This window comes from Callospermophilus lateralis, chromosome 7, assembly GCF_048772815.1.
Source record: "Callospermophilus lateralis isolate mCalLat2 chromosome 7, mCalLat2.hap1, whole genome shotgun sequence".
In the NCBI taxonomy this organism is placed as follows: Eukaryota; Metazoa; Chordata; class Mammalia; order Rodentia; family Sciuridae; genus Callospermophilus; species Callospermophilus lateralis.
The window spans coordinates 68,247,900-68,267,047 of record NC_135311.1 but is presented as its reverse complement, the minus strand read 5'-3'; the positions used below and the strand labels follow the sequence as shown (position 1 = coordinate 68,267,047).

The 19,148-nt window shown below is 38.1% G+C and overlaps 1 protein-coding gene across 7 annotated transcripts in view; it reads left to right on the top strand.

Moving 5' to 3' along the window:
- Lrrc8b (leucine rich repeat containing 8 VRAC subunit B) overlaps window positions 1-19,148 on the top strand; it is a 69,384-nt gene that overhangs the window by 36,199 nt on the left and 14,037 nt on the right. For 4 of the 7 annotated variants that reach the window (XM_076863548.1, XM_076863546.1, XM_076863545.1 and 1 more), the window contains 2 exons: window positions 7,825-7,879; window positions 17,614-17,715. The exons of 1 other annotated variant lie outside the window; for it this stretch is intronic. The gene's annotated coding sequence lies outside the window, so the exon portion shown is untranslated. The remainder of the gene's footprint in view (window positions 1-7,824; window positions 7,880-17,613; window positions 17,716-19,148) is intronic. 2 more of the 7 variants (XM_076863550.1, XM_076863547.1) reach the window with 1 other exon arrangement.

Sequence of the window (19,148 nt, the reverse complement as noted above, 5' to 3'; positions counted from 1 at the left end):
AACCTAGTCGTCATCAAAGAGAATGGTATCAGAAAGAAAGAAAGAAAGAAAAGATTGCGTGCTGTTTACCCTAAAATAAAAGCCAACGTTTTTTCCATTCCAGCTAAGGAGCAAATGGCAGCCCAAGATTTTGATCACCTGCAGCTTTTAATCAAGTTGAAAATATGAGGCAATGGTATAACACCAACATGAAAGTGGACATTTTACCAGAAACACAAGTGGCATAATTCCTTACTCTTTCAAAACTGACCTGTTTCTCTCTTAATGCTCTTACCTAATGTTTCACTTCCCACACTTGCTTCTAAGGAAAATAGGAGCTGGAAGAGATAAGCAGTATTGGCTCACTGGAATGTTTTAAAAGGCCTTCTCTGGGTTGGGTAGGTAGGCAAGGCCACGTCACTGGCCCTTTGAGCCAGAGATTGTGGGTGTTGACCTTTTCTTTTTCAGGCCCTATTTGTAGGATTGTAAGTAGTCCATTACTGAAAGGTAGACAGTTCCAGAGAAGAATGTTCTCATGGTGTTTTATCACAGTGAAAGAGATGACTCATTCTCTGGTTTGGGGCCATGTATTTCTTCTACCTGGACCCCTGAGCCTTTTTAAAAAGTTCCTTTAGGCAGGGCATGGTGGGGCACACCTGTAATTCCAGTAAGGAGGGAGGTGAGGTAAGGTGACCACAAGTTCAAGCCAGCCTGGGCAGCTCAGTGAGACCCTGTCTCAAAATAATAAAAAGGGCTGGGGGGGGGGGTAGCTCAGTGATAGAGCACTACGTGTAACATAAGGAAGGCCTGGAGGGTGGGGTGGAGTTCCTTTTGACTTCTTTGAGGTCTTAAATACTATGAATGTCAGTGACCTTGTAACACTGTTTTGTTTCCTTGGAACCAAAGTGATATAAATAAAGCTCATTTCCTGGGTTACTTTGCTTCATTCTAAACAATGTCCAATAAAATCACTTTACCAGCAAAAGAATTAGCTTTCTTTACAAAAGCTCCCCTTTACTTTTGCTACTCTAATGATTTCAAAGTGTTTCCACAATATTTGTTCTACCATTAATATCAACTGGTAGGCCAATATGATTGTGCTTCTGAGAATTTAGAATCCTGGACTTAAGCCCATGCAGATGGTGGGGGGGGCAGACCTGGGATTCACTCCAGTGTACATTTTTACTGCTACCATAGAAAGCCAGTCACTAGTAGGGGGGTGTGGGGGAGACCTGGAGAAGCAAAGACTGAATCCAGTCAGCACTTTGCCTCTGAGGCTTAGGAACAAAATATATGAAAATAAGTAAATAAAAATTGAGCAGTTTGCATTTACCTAAAACAGCTCCAAAACATTTATAGAGCAACAGATCAGTAAGTAGAGCAATCTCTACATATACCCAGAAATAACTTGTCATAGCAATGACTGCTTTAGACCAAGAAGTAAAGAAAACTTCTGTAAAGATGCCCCAAGCACAGACTCCAGTGACATGAAATGGAAAGAGAACCAGAAGCTTTAAACACCTGGATTCTTCCCCTTGCAGCAGTAGTTCAAACTGTATCAAAATCTGTGGCTCAGGTAGCATGATGAGGCGGGAGGTGACCACAGCCTAACTTGTGAGGTTGAGTGAGAGCCCACAGCAGGCCACCAGGTGAAGCATCCTGTTTTCCTATTCAGTGATCACTGTGGTCACAAAATACATAACTACCCTGTCTGGCCTTCCAGTGTCAGATGCTAGCATTTCTGGGAAAGAGGTGCCAAAACCCAATGAAGCAGAGAGCAGGAGAGGCTAGGAGCACCTTGCCCATCACTTGATGTTGTCGTGTCTCCTAACAACACATCTGGAGGCGAGGTCTTAAAGAGGCATGGTCTTGTGCCTCAGGAATAGTTACTTCATGTGAACTTCTAACCACATTGCTACATCCCCATAACTCTCCAACAGTTCTACAGGGAGGTGAAGCAGCCATTTCATCTGATATTTCTCACTACCTTTATCTACTCCTGTGTTGGGTGGGTGTTTTTACCCCACGTATCCAGAGCAAGGAAATAACCAGGCAATCCTACAAAAATTAGTGTTCTATTATGAAAGTCTCAGGAAATGACTGCCTGATCTTTTCATTTCATGTAAGCACCCGATAAGTAGTGCTGTGACTAAGGCCAAAGCCAAGGAGTATGGTTGCTCTCTTTACCATTTCCTAACACACACACACACACACACACACACACACACACACAGTCTGCATCATCACCAGCTGCTGCTCCTCTACCCTTCACACACTGTCCATGATGCCTTCCAGAAGATTGACCTCTTAAGAAGAAAAAGATTAAACCAGAGCATCATCTACTTTTCAAATCCCTCTAAAGTTATTAAATTTGGTAAACATGGGTCCTTCAGTGGTGAAGGAAAAAAATACCTTGCATGTGTGCTGATTTGAATAATCATTAGAAGATTTCTCAATGTCTTAGCTTCATATATATCTATTTATCCAATAAGATCTAAACCTTTTCTGCACAAATTTGGAGAATCATCTAATCTCTTCTAATCAAATCCTTCTAAATGAAGGTTGCAAATAAAATTGATAATTAAATATTTATTATTTAGTAACCTATGATTCATGCACACAGCAAGTTTGACACACTAAAATAGTCTTTAATGTGTTAGCCTCTCTTCTAGGACACTGAGACCCACTGACTATTTGATTTGTATAATTCAGTTTGTTTATTTAAAAGCGATAAAATTTTCCTAATTTTCTGTGATTATAGATTTTTGTGATAAAATAGATATAACACAAGTTTTACTGTTTTAACCATTCGTAAGTGTACAATTTAGTGGCATTAAGCACATTCATATTGTTATGCAACTGAGATTATAAATTTTTGAAATAGCCCTGTTTTGGGTTGGTACTAGTCAAGTCTGACTTGTCTGTGATAGAAGTCTTGACTGGGCTGGCAGATATTGTATCCAAAAGTGATGCGTTGTACAGGTTAGCTCTCTTTAAATGTTGGATTGGTGTATTGTTTTAGTTTCACAACACTTTATCTTCCCTATGGTCCATAGAGTAAACAATTGAGAAAACTGACATATTTCACAGCACTTTCTCGTAACTGAACTCAAATATATTGCAAACCAAGGTTGGAAATCACTAAGTTACGTGGACAACCAAACTCCTTAATATCAAGTCTGATTTCTGTTCACATGATAACACTTGAAAGCTAACCTTTAAAGGAACAACTTTAGATAATGACACAATTCTGTTAATAAGTTACTGTTTTCAAGTGCTTATTTGGAAACTGCTCCTGTGCTAATCATTTGATTTATAATTCCCTTATTCTTAAAGCAGTTCCACTTGGTAAAAGCCATCATTATTACTATTTTACAGATGAGGAAGTTGATACTTATCATAGCTAGAATCAAACACAGGTGGTAAATGACAGAAACAGAATTCTGCCTTTATCGATTCAACTGACCTCTCTTCCAGGTCTCTCAAATGCTATTCAGAATAAAATCTAATCCTAACAAAGTAACTAACATACTGAAGGTATGCTCCTTCATTAAGCTATTCAAAAATACAGTCATGTTTTGGTGATATTGTGTTAATTTATTTTAACTTCCTGGTGGAAACCAGAAAGAAAAGCCATGTAAAACATTATCATTTAAATACAGATTAAATTCAAGTTATTCATCTTGTTATTAAATTGGTAGGTAAATGTTTCTCTGAGATTGTGTAGCAGGATGCATCCTTGCCCCCGTTAAATATCACATCAATCTTAATTATTTAATAGGCAGGCAGGGTGAGGAAGCTCTTGTTCATTCTGTTTCACTATACTGAGCAATGACTAGGAAAACAGCGTAAATCTCATTTTTAAATTGTCTCCTGTTTTTCTCTAAAAGATGGATTGTAGATTTGAAAGAAGAGAGATGTCACAATCTATATAAAAACTCAGTTTTATATAGCTTTTGGAGAGGCCATGTAGCAGATGGCTCTTAGTCAGAACTGGTGTGAATTCTGAGTTTGCTTATGAGCTTGAGCAAGTTTCTTAGTTCCTCTGATCCTCATCAGCTTTCTCTCCTTCATAGCTGGGATCATAACACCGACCTCACCTACCTAGTACACAGTAAATATTAGCCTTCCCCTCTCTGTTTCCCACCACCCCTTGTCATGCACAGGTAATTATTGAGAATATGTTGCAGTATTGTCAGCTTGGTCATAGCTCATGGCATGGTGGAATTATAATATTTATGGGGCATCTAATATGTGGCAGGCCTTAGAAGATAAGAAATATCCTTGCCCTCCCAGAACTTATGATCTCAGGAGGAGCAAACAGGACAAAAATCAAGCGTAGAACAGTAGAATGTATAACATCCTCATTTGGGTGATAACTTGCTAATTCTATCTTAGCCTTATAACTGTTGCATTATAAGACTAGCTGTTGCAAAAAGTAGTTTTGAAATCATAAATTACTAAGATATTAAGGTCACTTAGAAATGCTGTGGCATTTATCCAGTGGTCCATTACTAATTCAAAATGACTGGCAGTCATTATAAAGCAGCCAGTCATGCTGAATTTGACAGCAGTCCTACATTCAGATATGTGAGATGTCATGTTTGGTGTATAAATTGGCAAGTATGAATTTTTCTTCTTCCTAAAGTATGAAGGCTTAACCTCTGCTGCTGATCTCTGCACCTGCCATGGGTCATGAAAACACCTGAGGCTCTGTCCCTACCACTTTTTTTTTGTCACCCTTCCAGTCCCACAGTCTGTAGGCACCAATTCTGTTCACAGATCTGAAAGCTAGTCCTCTTCCATACTCCTGGTTTCTAACTGGGTAATGAAACCTGGTCTGGGTTATGTATTCACTCAACACGACTTACTGAATATACATGGTGCTGACATGAGCAAAATCAGATATGGGAGCTCCCTAGGTAAGCTAATCTTTTGTTACTCTGGGCTGGCTAAAGATTCAATGTCACTTTAGACCATTATACTTTAAATATTTGTTCACAACATTTATTTATTTATTTATTACTAGAGATGAAAACCAGGGGTGCTTAAACACTGAGCTACATCTCCAGCCCTTTTTAAATTTTTATTTTGTGATAGGGCTTCACTAATTTGTTGAGACTGACCTTGAATGTATCGTCCTCCTGCCTCACCTTCCCAAGCCGCTCGGATTACTGGTGTGCACCACTACGCCCAGCTATTCACAATATTTTTTTTAAAGAGAAAAAAACACAAATTGTATGGAAAGAAGCTAGAAAAAGAGCCCCTCTAGTTCCCCCTTTCACCAGTTCCCAGGATCTCAACTGACCCTAAGAAAATAGTCAGATTCCTTATCTTGCCCACCAGTCACTTTCAATATTCTCTTTAATCCAGCCCTGGAAAGACACTGGGATAGATCCCTGGAATATAGATAAGAAAGACACTGCCCCAGCTCTCAAGGATTTGAGGCAATAGCTTAACAAACACCATAAAGTAGTGTGGGAGAAATATTTGTAAATGTGTCCCTGGAACAGAGAAAGGGGAGCCATGAATTCAGTCTGTGATGGTCAGAGTGGCTTGTGGAGGCAATTCCATAATAGAACAGATGATGAAGTGGAAAGTCCCTCTTTTAAATTCTTGGTTTTAAATTTTTCAAATTGATGATAGGGGAGACTTTAATTTTATGTAACTTAAAGCCTAAAAAAACATAGATAGCACAAGGCAGAGTGAATGAGTGTGATATTGCTATGACTCCTGGCAGAACAGACTTGCAAAATGACATTGTAGGACCTCACATTTACTCATTACTGGTCATTTGACTTCAGCCTGGTGGTAGCTCAGTGGTAGAGTCCTTATCTAGCATGTGGGAGGCCCTGGGTTTCCATCCCCAGCACCTCAAAATGAACAACAACAACAAAAAAAATTCTTGACATCTTGCTAAATCTTTCCTAAGATTTTATGTAACCTCACAGTAAGACAAACACACAAATGGAAACCCCGTCTCAGATTCCAGTAGTTGTTTGCTCTATCTCAGCCTAAGTTTGGTCCACCTCCTCTATCTCTATTTACCAGAAGGAAGTACGACCATCTAAACTCATTTGCTTTCACAGTGAAAACCTTGGGTCCTTTTGTTTTTCTATCAGAAAGCAGATTGTCACCTGCTATCCTTAATCTTCAGTCACTTAGGAGATGTCCTTATTGGGAATTCAGGAAAGGAGCTCTTTAAAAAAAGAAGGAAATTTTCAGTGTTATGCTTCTTATGTGCAAACCTTCCAGAACCCATTTTTAGGTTACCTTAGAATTGACTTTTTAAGTTAAAATGCACATGTCATGTGTCATGCCCCTGGGGAGAAAATGCCTCTGTGAGGGGGTAGAGGAAGCTAGTTTGGTAACACTCATTAGCATAGCATGTTGGAGAGCCACTGAAGCAGCCGCCTGTCTCAGCAGCTGGGTCTGTCAGAATTGCTGAGACAGTCTTTGTCCTCTTTTATCCTGCCTAATATGGGTGATTTATTCTATTCTGAGAAGCCTTGCCATTTAGTATTTTTACATTTCATTCTTCCAGCTTGGTACTTTTGTGTTCTTCTGAGGAGGAAGAAAGAGGATAACTTTTGCTACAGTTTCTAAAATTAGTTTGAATGATTTCATTTTTTGCCTGTATAAAGAAACAGAGCCACATTGTGTTGTTCCTCTTGCTTGACAGCCATGGCTTCCCCCTGAGATGACAAGTAGTCATTATGAGCACTTTCTTTAAGTTCTACATTTATATCTTCTCAGCAAAATATTCCTCGGGCTTAAATCTAAACAGAAAAGAGGACTGACACTCATTTAGTAACATGATGGAAAATGATCAGCCTAACTCAAAGAAATGCAAAATAAAACAACAGTAAGGTCGTTTTTTTCATGTGTGGAATTGGCAAAGGTTTTTTGTTTGTTTGTTTGTTTGTTTTCTTTTGAGTGTGTGTGTGTGTGTGTGTGTGTGTGTGTGTGTGTGTGTTTTGGTGAGGAGTATTAAGTGATAACTCAAATCTATTAAGAATGCTGTGATATATTGTTTGCAAGAAAGATAATCAGTATAACTTGGGAAAACAAGTTGTTGTAATTTGAGGCTTAAAAGGTTCATGTTCTTTGACTCAGTGCTCTTGTTTTGGAATTCTGTGTAAAAGAAATCACATGAACAGAGTATGGAGATATTGACAGCTTTGTTAGTAATTTTAGAAAGAGAATCTATGATCAGTAGGGAAGAGAGTTTGTAAACTATGTCATATCCATGTACAAACTATCACGCTTCTATCAAAAATGATGTTTAAGAGAAACTTAAACAACAGGAAAGCCCATAATATATAATAGGAGACAAACACAGACCTAAGTGTTGTGCCACTGGATTGAACAATGGTGTAACTGCAAAAAAAATAGTGGGTAAGCAAACAACAAAATCAACGTCAAAGCTGGATGGAGAAAACTGTCCTAGACACCCAGTCTTTTTCTGCCATGTCCTCTGTGTATCCTAAGAAGTACACATGTTTTCAGTAAAGTTTTCTGTAGTAAAGTGACTGGTGCTTCAGCAATAATACCCATTTCATTCTCCACTAAAAACTGGATGCTTTGTGAATTACTGTTGTGCTGAGATTAAATGTGTAACTTGGGATGTGATTTCTCTCCCTGGGTATCAGTTGACAACTTTTGTGAGAGGACCCGAAGGTGATGTCTTTAACACCCCACACTTTTTAAAGAAGTTGTCTTTTTCATCTTTGTTTCATAAAATTATAATACATGTTAGAAAATTTAGAAACATATAAGTGGATAAATTATCTTGTAGTCCTCTGATACATAAAATATGACAATATGTTTATGATTTCTCTTTAGGAATTCCTCAAATTGAAACTAATTGCAGAGTTTCTGGTTGACCAGCATTCATAGGGTAAGATTAACATCCTGAATTGTGAACACATGATAAAAATAATTACAATTAGGTTGGTAGCTTGGGGCAAGTAAGTACAGAAAGAGATTGATATTCTTACAGATGTTTTGAGTAAAATCATTTTAGTGTTTTTAAACCAGTGAAGCTAAAATTGAAATCAGAATGTATTTTAATAAAAATGTCATTTTCCTGTCCTTTTGTGGGTTTTGCAAGCAGGAAAGTATACGTGTGTGTGTGGGGGGGGGAGGGTGTATTTGTCACTCTCTTGACATTAAAGGTCTGAGGAATTAAGTCCCTGTCTTCTGAGTTTTGTCTGAGGTGGCATTTTTAATGCATAGAATCAACACATCATTTTTCTGTGAATAAAGAGTGGCCGTGCTTTCCTTGGGTAGGCAAAATCAGAAATAAACAAGCCCTATCTTCTGTGCTTCCTGCAGACACTGTTCTTCTAATTGTGCAAGATTAACCTTAAGTTAGCTCTGTGGCAGGGCTCTTGACCTTGACAGGATGAATGATGAGTGTGCATGGTGTTAAATAGCACAGCTTCCCAGTGTTGTGATTACAGCATGTGTCTTAAAGCACCCCCCAGTTGTGGACATATAGCCCAGGTGAACAGCGGTGAGGATAGTGGGTCTGTTACCTACTACATTTTGAACACTCTTCTTTTTATAGATGCAGGTAAAAATCCTTTGAATTTTGGGGTATGTCCATATTTCCATGCTGATTCTTCAAATTGACTGTAAAATTTTTAAAGCTGATAACATCTCTTGCCATCCCTCTACTTGACCCTCTACTTGACGGACCCTCTGTGGCTCTTCCATCACTCCTGGATTTGTTATACAGACTCTTTCCCTAGGCTGAAGCCTATCACTCTCCTCCTTTCCCCAGGCTCCTGACATCCCAGCCAGAGTAGCTTCAGTTCTAATTCTTACTCATCTATGAGCCTCTTCTACTTGTCCTGTGATTGGCTTTGTTTCATTCTCCATCTACAGTAATTCCTCTAAAGAGGCTTTCTAGACCTCTGTCTACAGCAGCTTTCTAGTCATTATAGCATTTCTGATCTGTATTGTGCGGTACACTAGTTATTGTCTCTTCCCTCACAATAGTGAAATCCAAAAGAGCAGAGAGTTGGTCTGTCTTGCACAGCTTTATTTTTCTAACTCTTAGAACTCCTGATACATAACAGGCTTTCTAAATATTTATTGCATGAACAGACTAAAATCTCCCTCTGTTTTTGGTTGATGATGCCGTTCAGTGATGTTCCAGCTATTCTCTGGGCATTTGAGTAGAACCAAATGTAATATATATTAGATTTACCCCATCATCCCACTCATTTGGGCACTGAAATGACAGTATTAGGTGGTATGCCACATTCAACTCTGCATTTCTTCTCTACAGTGGGATCATGATCCTGGGAAAGGAGAGAGAAGCCCTCATATTCTGTCGCAGGGTGTCCAGCACCTCACCAGGGAATTCTTGACTGCTCAGAGGGATAAGCCTCCTAAGAAATTAAAGTCTAGAATAATTAGTAAAGAACAAAAGACAAAGTCAGAAAGGATAGTTTTAAAGACTTCCCTGATAGGTCCAATCCGCACAGGAACAGGAGCTAGACAACTAGAAAATGGCTCCTGTAGTTCATTTAAGGGAGTACATCAAAGACGGGGTAAGGTTTCAAGGGTGGAGTCTTGCTTCCTGATGTCTTGCAGTCAGCAGGTTGACATCTTGGCATGTCACACCCATCTCAGAGAGGCTGTGTGGGACATGGCAGAATGGAATAGAAATTCACAATATCTCTGGGCAGTCCACCAGAGGAAATACCCACTGGAAGTTCCTAGACACCAGATTATCCTATCCGATAGGCTACAATGTGCAGCACAGTCCACACACAGCCCACAGATGACTCGAGACAATATTCTTTTCGTATGCCTTCGTGGTATCTAGCCTCTGCAATTAATAAATATTATGTTTTAAGTATTATTAGATCTGACAAAAGCTAAAATATGTCTTTCATTTAAATTTATAGTTTAATGAAAATTTCTCCAACTATTTACAACTTCACATTTGTTTTATGGGAAGACCTGTTACTAATTAGGCTAGGTATCCAGAATGTGTGCCACTAAGCTCCCAGATCTTTTAAAATTAGGACCCTTAGTTCTAAGCCCATGATCATAGTGAAGCCACTAAAATGCATCTGAAATTGTTTCTTTATTTATAGAAAATGAACCCTGTTTTCAATGGGGTCTTCCTGGATTAAATAGGACATATAATTCTGCTCTTGGGACGGGTAGGTCACCTGTGGAAGTCTGAAGAGAAGAAATGGAATGCTATGGTGTGGTTTATCAGAGACTGCAGAGTATCTAGGTTTGGCCCTACTTTTTTATGGCCTGCTTACTTGAGTGGGGTGTCGGAAACTATTTTTAAAAACCATGAAAATTGGAGGATTTGATGTTGGCTTCTGTTTATACATTCTAAGAATATTTATTTATTTATTTTTGTTGTCAATGGACCTTTATTTTACTTACTTATGTGTGGTGCTGAGAATCTCTAACCCTGTGCCTCACACATGCTAGGCAAGCACTCTACCACTGAGCCACAACCCCAGCCTCAATACCTTCTAAGAATTATCCAGCTACTGGAAGCTATGTTCTGGTATAAATATTTCAATTTGTAACTGTTACTTTTTTCATCTTAAATGTAACTTAGATAATAATGTAGGCCACTAAAAGCATCAAAGAATTCAGGTCTTTTCCTAAAAAGAAAATTATCACCTAAATTAGATATATGATGTATTCTATTATCACCAGAAACCAAGAAAAGTGAAATGGCGTTCCTTAAAGTTCAGAAGAACTCAGATTCCACTAGGATTTCTAGAGTTGTTCCGATGGTCTTAATTCATTCTGTAACTTATTTATTTATTTTATTTATTTATTTTTTCTGCAGTTTATTATCGTTTGTTCAATAACTTTCTCCTGGGGCTTCAGAGAGTTTCATACTCTTTAGAATATCGTGTATGATTATTTCATAGACCCATTACTACTTTACAGTTTGGGTAGTAAATTGCTAAATAGTAGTGACACATTTCTATTTTTTGCCTTCCCTCTATAATTTGACTATAATGTCAGTTTCTTTCCATGAAACTCAGATTTATGTGCCCCAGAAATATTTGCTTTTCCTTTACCTCATTAATCCTGCTTCTCTATCCTTTTTTACTCTTCTTCATCTGATGATCCTTCCTCATATGGACAGGGATTTGGTTTTCACTCATTAAATTATTTTCCTCAAAGACTCCTTTACTGAGGAACCATTGGCTACTTAAATGTTTATGGCATCCTATGATGAATTAAAAGTGACAGCAAATACTTGCAACTCCTCCCATCTGTTTCCCTGCCTTTGACTCTCTACTGTCTCTGTTATATTTTTGGATCAACAGGATGTGGCAGAAGTGGGGGTGTAGTAATTTCTAAGACTGGGCCTTAAGAGACTTGCAAATTCTGAATTTGTATGCATAGAACATTCCCTCTCAAAACATCCCCTTTGCTGTGAGGAAGCCTAAAGAATCAATGTGGAGACTGCCAAGGGCCCAGTCAATAGCACAAGTTGAGCCCCGCAACAAGCAGGCAGCCCAGGTACCAGTGTAGCATAGAGGCATATTGGACCTTCTAGGCACCCCAGCATCCCAATGAATACCAAGCGAAATGAGACTGCCTCATCATCCTACAGAATTATCAGATACAGCGAATCATTATTTTAATCACTAAGTTTTGGTATGGCTTGTTACACAAAATAAATAAGCAAAACCAAAAATTGGTACCTAGAAGTGTGAGGTACTACCATAACAAAACATCTGGCCATTGGTTTTGGGAAAAGGAAGCGGTGAAGGTCTGAAGGGTAGTAAAACTAGTATTAATGGTGTATAAAGGTCAGTGAGGAAATTGCTATTGGAGGATATAAAATAGCACTCTTATGTTTTATTGGCAGAAAAATAGGCTAAACCATCACCTACAAATCACACAGAATACAGAAAATGAACCTAACAACCTTGTGGATCTAGGGTAGGAGATTTTTCAGCAGAATATTGAAAGCACCAACTAATAACTTCATTTTTTAACCACCTATGATCAAAGTTTTGCAAGAAAGAGATGCATTAAAGAACAAACTGTCCAGATTGTAAGCAGACTTTAGAGGAAATATTTCCAATCCAGAATTGTCTAGGTATGGAAATAAAACTGTTTCTTATTCCTAGCAACCTTCTCTACTCAACAAAAGATACTCAAAGAAGGAAAATGGTCTCAGGTCCAAAGATCAGATCCAGAGCACTATTACCAGCAAAACTTGGTCTCAAGGTGAAAATAAAAGCAAGGACACAGCTATAAAACCCTATATGATAACCTCCTAGATATCTCTGCTGCATGGAGTAGCTTCTGAAAATCTTAAGGATGCTGCCCTGATTTATAAGACACAAGCCTGCCTTTAAGCCTGAATTTGATGCGATGGTGTGTGAATGTTTGGGGAGAGAGCTACTGTGCTTTCTGTGGAGAAGAGATGTAAGTTATTTATGGAAGATTTATGGAATTATTTACGGACAGTAGTATATTAAACATAGCTGCAAATTCTTCGTCATCTCACTACTGAGAGGTGTTCTCTGCATCCCATCCCCTTGAATCTGAGCTGGCCTTGTATCTCCCTTGACTAATAGATTTTCATGGACACAGCACTGTGTAACTTCAAATGCTATGCCCTAAAAGGTCCACAGCTTTAATTTTTGTGCTTATAACACTCTGTCTTAGAACCCAGCCACCATGTTCATTGAGGACACTCAAAGCACCACACTGACTCTCATATGAAGAAGTTATGAGCCAGCAGTATAATGAACAAATGAGGTCATTTTGGACCTTCCAGCCATCTTTGTGCTGGCCAACACCATGAAATACAAGAATCCCCAACAAAATCTCAAGAAATAAAACCTTAATGTTTTTTAAAATCATTAAATTGCAGAATATGCTGAACAGTTCATCAAAAGTCCTTCCATCTATATACTACTGAGTTCTAGCCACTCCTTCTCCACTTGGGCCAGCTCAAAGTTTTTATCATCTTAGAATACATTATGTATAAATATCTGAAATTTTTCACATAATTTGCATTTTTGTACATTATATTTATTGTATAAGTATTTACTATGCACCACATGCTACAAACTGTAAGGTATTATATTAGCAGAGGAACAAAATTGGAATTCATTTGACTCCCACTCTGGACCTCCATCAGATGTCCAGTGTTGTTACATGGTGTTGAATTTTAATTTATAGTAAGTATTTTAGTGAGCTTCCTGTTACTGTGACAGAGCATCTGAGATAATCAATTAAAAAAGAAGAAAAGAGTATTTTGGTTTGCAGTTTTGGAGGTTTCAGTCCTTGATCAGTTGGCCTTATTGCAAGGAAGTACATCATGGCTAGAGCATGTGGCGGAGGAAACTGCTCATGGTATCATGGCCAGGAAGTGAAAGAGAGAAACTATGGGGAAGCTGCCAGCGCCTCACCAGGGTGTCTTTTTTCCTGTGTAGGAGGGAAAAAGGACCATGGGAGAAAATAAGTCACAAATAATTAGTGGAGAACAAAAGACAGAGTCAGAAAAATAGTTTTAAAGGAGAGCATCTGATAGGCCCAGCCCACACAGGAGCTGAAGCTGGACAATTAGAAAATGGCCCCTTCATTTATTTAAAGAGGGTACAACAAAGGCAGGGATAAGGCTTCATGGGTGGAGTCTTGCTTCTTGATGTCTTCCAGCAACAGGTTGATTGGCATCTTGGCAGGTTACACCCATCTCTGAGAGGCTGTGTGGCTGCAGCAGGACACCCCATGTTCTGTGCTGTGTGGGACCTGGGGCAGAGCTTGAATAGGGTCACATGTGTTTGGGTGGTCCTGGCCAAAGGAAATTTCCACTGGAAGTTCCCAGACACCAGATTCTCCTATTCACTAGGCTATGATACTGATGTAGTTCATGCACAGCCCATGGATGGCTCTCCACAAGAAAGAGCAAAGGGTCCAGGATCCCATTATCCCTTGAAGCTCATTCCCCCCACCCACTCACCTGACTGACTTTCTCTAGGTGTGCTTTTTTTTTCCCATAGTTATAGATGGAGACTTGTTTATTTTTTTAATATGGTGCTGAGGATCAAACCCAGTACCTCACACATGCTCAGCAATCACTCTACCATTGAGCCCTAGGAGCCACTTTTTAAAGGTTCTACCACCTCCCAAGGTGGGGGATCTAACTTCTGACACAGGGCCTTTGGAAGATTTTTAAGATCCAAAATATAGCAGTGACTATTTCATTCTTTGCTTTCTTTTCAAGCACATTATAAAATTTACACATATTATTTCTTTACCCCATATTGAAACAGATTTTCAGACATTTTAGTCCCTCCTCCTTCAGTCTGTCCTGCCAGTGACCCATTGTTCTACTCCTCACATACCCGAGTCTCGTGTAGCTCTAACTATAGCGTGGAGAGAATGGAGCATTGTAGACATCTAGTGTAATTGCCAAGAAGATTTAAAAGATATGAATTTTTTCCCCAGATAATTTATTGCCAATCTATTTTACAAGTTTTCTCCTCCTGAGGAAAATTTTTGCCTCAACTAGACCACTTGGATTGTTCTGTGGGGATAGGACTTGTGATTAGGTTTCTTTTAAAAGTGCCCCCAGACAGTTCCAATGTGAAGCCAAAGTTTTGAAAACTGCTGTCTGAAAACTGTGATTCTCAAAAGGTGATCCCTGGACCAGTAGCATCCAATTTAGAATTTGTTAGAACTACCTTATGAACCAGAAACTCTGAAGGTAGGATCCTATTATCACTTTATGTGTTTTGTTTGCCAGACAGGGTCTTGCTAAGTTGTCAAGGCTGGCCTTGGACTTGCTATCCTCCTGCCTCAGCCTCCTGAGTAGCTGAGATCATTGGCACCATGGCAAGCTCACTTTTTGTTTTAATAAGCTCTCGGCAATTTTTATGGACATTAATATTAAAGAACCATTCTACCAGATAAATCTCTCTCTTAGTTTCTTTCTAGGTCTCTAAACTATGACCAAGTTTGGAAAGAATGTTTGTTATCTGAAAGTCTATGTACTGACAAGATCTGAAGGAACTGGTAAGGGACATAAGGGAACAGATATATCAAGTATCCTTGCTACTAGTGATCACATAAATACAGGCAAAATGCTAAATGCTGGGCTTCAGATTTCTGAAGTGTGGTTAAATGGGTTATTTTAGTATAAAAAAGAGGGGCAAATAATTCAGAGGTTCAGATACATTATTTTCTAAGGAGATAAATAAATAGAGGCAAATTTAAATTATAGTTAAATATAGGTTAGTACTGATAAAACATTTTGACAGAATGTAAGGTATTTTTTAAATCAAGTTTCAGTGAGAGTAGTGTAGAGAACCCCGGCTTTCTGGGATCAAAGGACATATCTTTGAAAAAGCATGTCGTTCTCAGCATACAATGACTCTAAATACCATCTGATCCTCATTTGTTTATTTTTTCACTGGTTATTTTGGAAATGCTTTCAAAGTAAAATAAGGTCTACTGGGAAATAAAGATGCCTAAGTTGAGTGGTGTTGTTCCAGTCTTAGAGACTTTGGGATGAGATTGTCAGATGAATTCATGTGTTTTGAAAAGCTTTTATGATTTTTTAATGAGATTTAAAAGCTAAAGGAATGAGATTAAGACCATAAAATCTGGTACTCTTAATATAATTTCTTTGAACTAATTTAGTGCATTTGTGTATTAGATATAGGGATTTCATTTGGATTGAATTCTCATTCTTTGCCAAAATATGGTTTGGAAAATGTTTAGGGCACATGCAAACTGTATTAAAAGGTATAATGGCTCTAATTCCAATTAAGTACTTCAGTTAGAAAAATTAGCAGCATTTGATAGGTAAGAATGCTTGAAAGTTTTCATGTAACCTTTAATCAAGTTGCTATGTATTTAAATATTAGGTCTTAGATAATTCAGTAAAAATACTTAGTAGAAAAATATTTATGCTAAGAGAATAGGTTACATGGTATGTATCCATAAAACTGAGACCTTGCAGTAAACTACATTTGCATCCTTGTTTTTCAAGATTATTATAGAACTCAGTTACAATGTGAATGTTGGGGGAAAGAGCTCTATAACTTTTTCTCCAGCTTTTGAGAAACAGACCTCAGCACAGCTCATTGGATTTACTGAGATATTACCTTGTGATATGGCATTGACAAGGCTCAGGGTTGGAGTTCCTAAGTTCCAATTGAAGTTGTTTCTTGATGGTTTTGTTGCTTTGAGCAAGGTATTTTCCACTAACAATAAATTCTTATTTGCTCTTATTGACAAGGAACTCATCAAAGGAAATCTGAATTAGGTGATTACAGGAAAAGTTCATAATTTTTAAAAAGGCAAACAGGAAAGTCCTTTCCAAATCATTTTCAGATGGAATGAATATAGCAAACATGTTCATGAGTGGTTCAATGGTAGATTGATAGTAGTTTCTTATTATGATAATTTAAAATTGTTACTCTTAGTTGGAGGTTGATCTCTCTCTTTCATAAACATACTGCCTATAAAGTAGGAAATGTATTTGTACTATTAAAGGAAAACTTGTGTAAGGAGCATCATGATGAGGGAGTAGCATTCTGGAAATTATAGATGTAGTGCTGTGGAAGAAAATGTAAAGTGTGTCACAATCAGAGTGTGCATATGTGTGTGCTGGCTATTGAGCCCTAAAGCTCATGCATACTGAGCATGAGCTCCATAGGTCTTTATCCTGCTCTCTGCTTCTAAATGCTGTTATGTTGTATATTTATTCTCCAGTAGTGCTGAGTTAGTGAACAGATAGGTTGTCTGATATTCTAATAGAGCTTTCTAACCCAATACAATTTGGGGCAAATACTCTTTGCTAGAATTCAAATACATAATATTTTATTTTTAAATATCTATATAGTATCTTAAGGGAAAATAAAACCCTTCCCAGCAACTTTTTTGAGTTTCCATGGACACTAAAAATATATTTTTTCAGACTCAATTTTTTTTAATATAGCATTTCAGAGTTTTCCTGCAGTTCAACTGTCACAAGTGATTGTAGTATATGCAGAGAATGGTTTTTGTTAATCTATCAAATTAAAAAAAAAAAACTATGTACATACTAATATATGTAATGACAAATTCAGGGAATTTCAGCCATATTTCTGAGTTGTGTATGAGAAAGTCTTCTTGCTTTGTGACTTTTTCTAATGAAACTGGTAGACTAAATTTTTGGAGCATATATATTTGGATAGAAGTGTGGTTTTAAATTAGAGTGCAGAAATTAACATGGTTTGACAAGCCATCTGAGAAATGCAAATAAGACCAACTGTGTATGAGGCTTAGTGAGAGAAATTAACATACGCAAACTATTTGGGAATAGCTAAGTGTTATAGATACAGAATTTTAAAACATGTTGGACCTAAATTTCTGTAGAAACTACTCTGTAATTGAAAAGGGAGTTCAGGGTATGAACATGGTCTGATGGGTATGGGTGGGGACTGGTGGTATATACAGCTTTGCCAGGTTGTGCCTCTGAGTTGAAAGTAAACTAACCTATGATAATCTATTGGCCATATCATGTCTCCTGATGGAGAGGGTCTGGAAAGACAGTTTCTGCAATGTTTTTGTTCATTTGAATGAATATATGTCTTTCAAGATACTTATGCTTTCTCATAGAATGAAGACAAACTCAGAGATGGTGTGTCTAAGAAACTTCAAAAGGTGTAGACCCCCTGATTGAAGCATAGCTGATTTATTTGATTCATTTTTTCCATTTTAGTAAGTATAAATACTTAATTATTTTGGTCAGTGTTGGCTAGTATTCCTTGTTGAGTAAATCTCTGTTGTCTGCCAAATACCTTTATCATTGTTTGAACTATTTGTTTCATTCTTCCACAGTTTCAGTTGCATAAAAGAATTTAATTCTCAGGGTCCTTGGAGGACAAATATGTCACCATAAACTCAGAGCTGGAAAAGCCCTTAGAGATTATCTGGTTCGCTCTCTTTATATATTACAAGAAATTCCTTTACAACATCCCTGAGGGATGGTCATTTTATTCATCTAGCCCCAGCTAGTGACAGGGAGCTAAACTGTTTCCACCAACAAATTGAAACAACTCTCTAAATCTTCTACCCACCCAGTTTGCATCTGAAACAAATCCATTAATTCTTTTACTCATGAGGTAATTGCACAAAAATGTAAAGATAAGTTCTCATCTTTCCCTAGTCATCCTTTATCTCTGCTGAATGTCACTGATTCCCTGTATCCCTCTGCCGAGAATGGTTTTAGATGGCAGCTCCTGATGATTTTGTTGCCCTTTCTGTCTTCAGCCCGTAACTGAGCATTAAGTTCCAGGTGTGATTTCACCAGACAGGCACAAAAGACCTGTCACCCTTTTATCTGGGTTCACAAATTAATGTGGCCAAAGGCTATAAATCATTGTTTTAGCATAATAGCTATTATACAATTAGCTGAAATTATGCACACAAGACAGTTAAAATTCATAGATACTCTTAACATGTTCTTTCATCCAGCAATATTTCTACTATTCTACCCACCCATCATGCTTATGGTATTTTGGGGTCTAAGTCCACAACTACATATTTATCTCATGTAATCCTCTTGTTTTTGGTTTTTGTCTTGTCTTGACATGCAATTATGGTTAACCACAGTGGGGGCAATGCAGAATGGGAGAAATTGAGAGTCAGACCCACTAACCTAGAGTAAGGGAGGGAAGCTCTGGAGAAGTTATATAATCAAGCCACAGGGCTTAGGAGGAAGTGGTATACATATATTCGATCAATGCCCAGAGAGAATATAGGCAGAAAGTGACACTGCAGTTCAGAAATTAAAATCAGGGATCATGGGATTTCTAGCAAAAGGTAGAGAGCATGAAGGAATAGGGCTCAGAGTCAGATGGTCAGGAATATGTTCAGACCTGCAAAAGAGAAGATGCTTATTAACAGCATGCCTTTGTGATGGGATTCTAAGGTTCAAGGCAGGAACTGGTCTCCCATGAGAGCAAGAAAGGTTTCTTTTGAGGGTGCTACAGGTAAAAGGTTATCTAACAAGAAACTCAGGCCCCGGAAAGAAACATCAGACTCAGGAAAGCCAAGAGCAGGGCTGGGGATGTGGCTCAAGCGGTAGCGTGCTCACCTGGCATGCACGGGGAGCTGGGTTCGATCCTCAGCACCACATAAAAATAAATAAA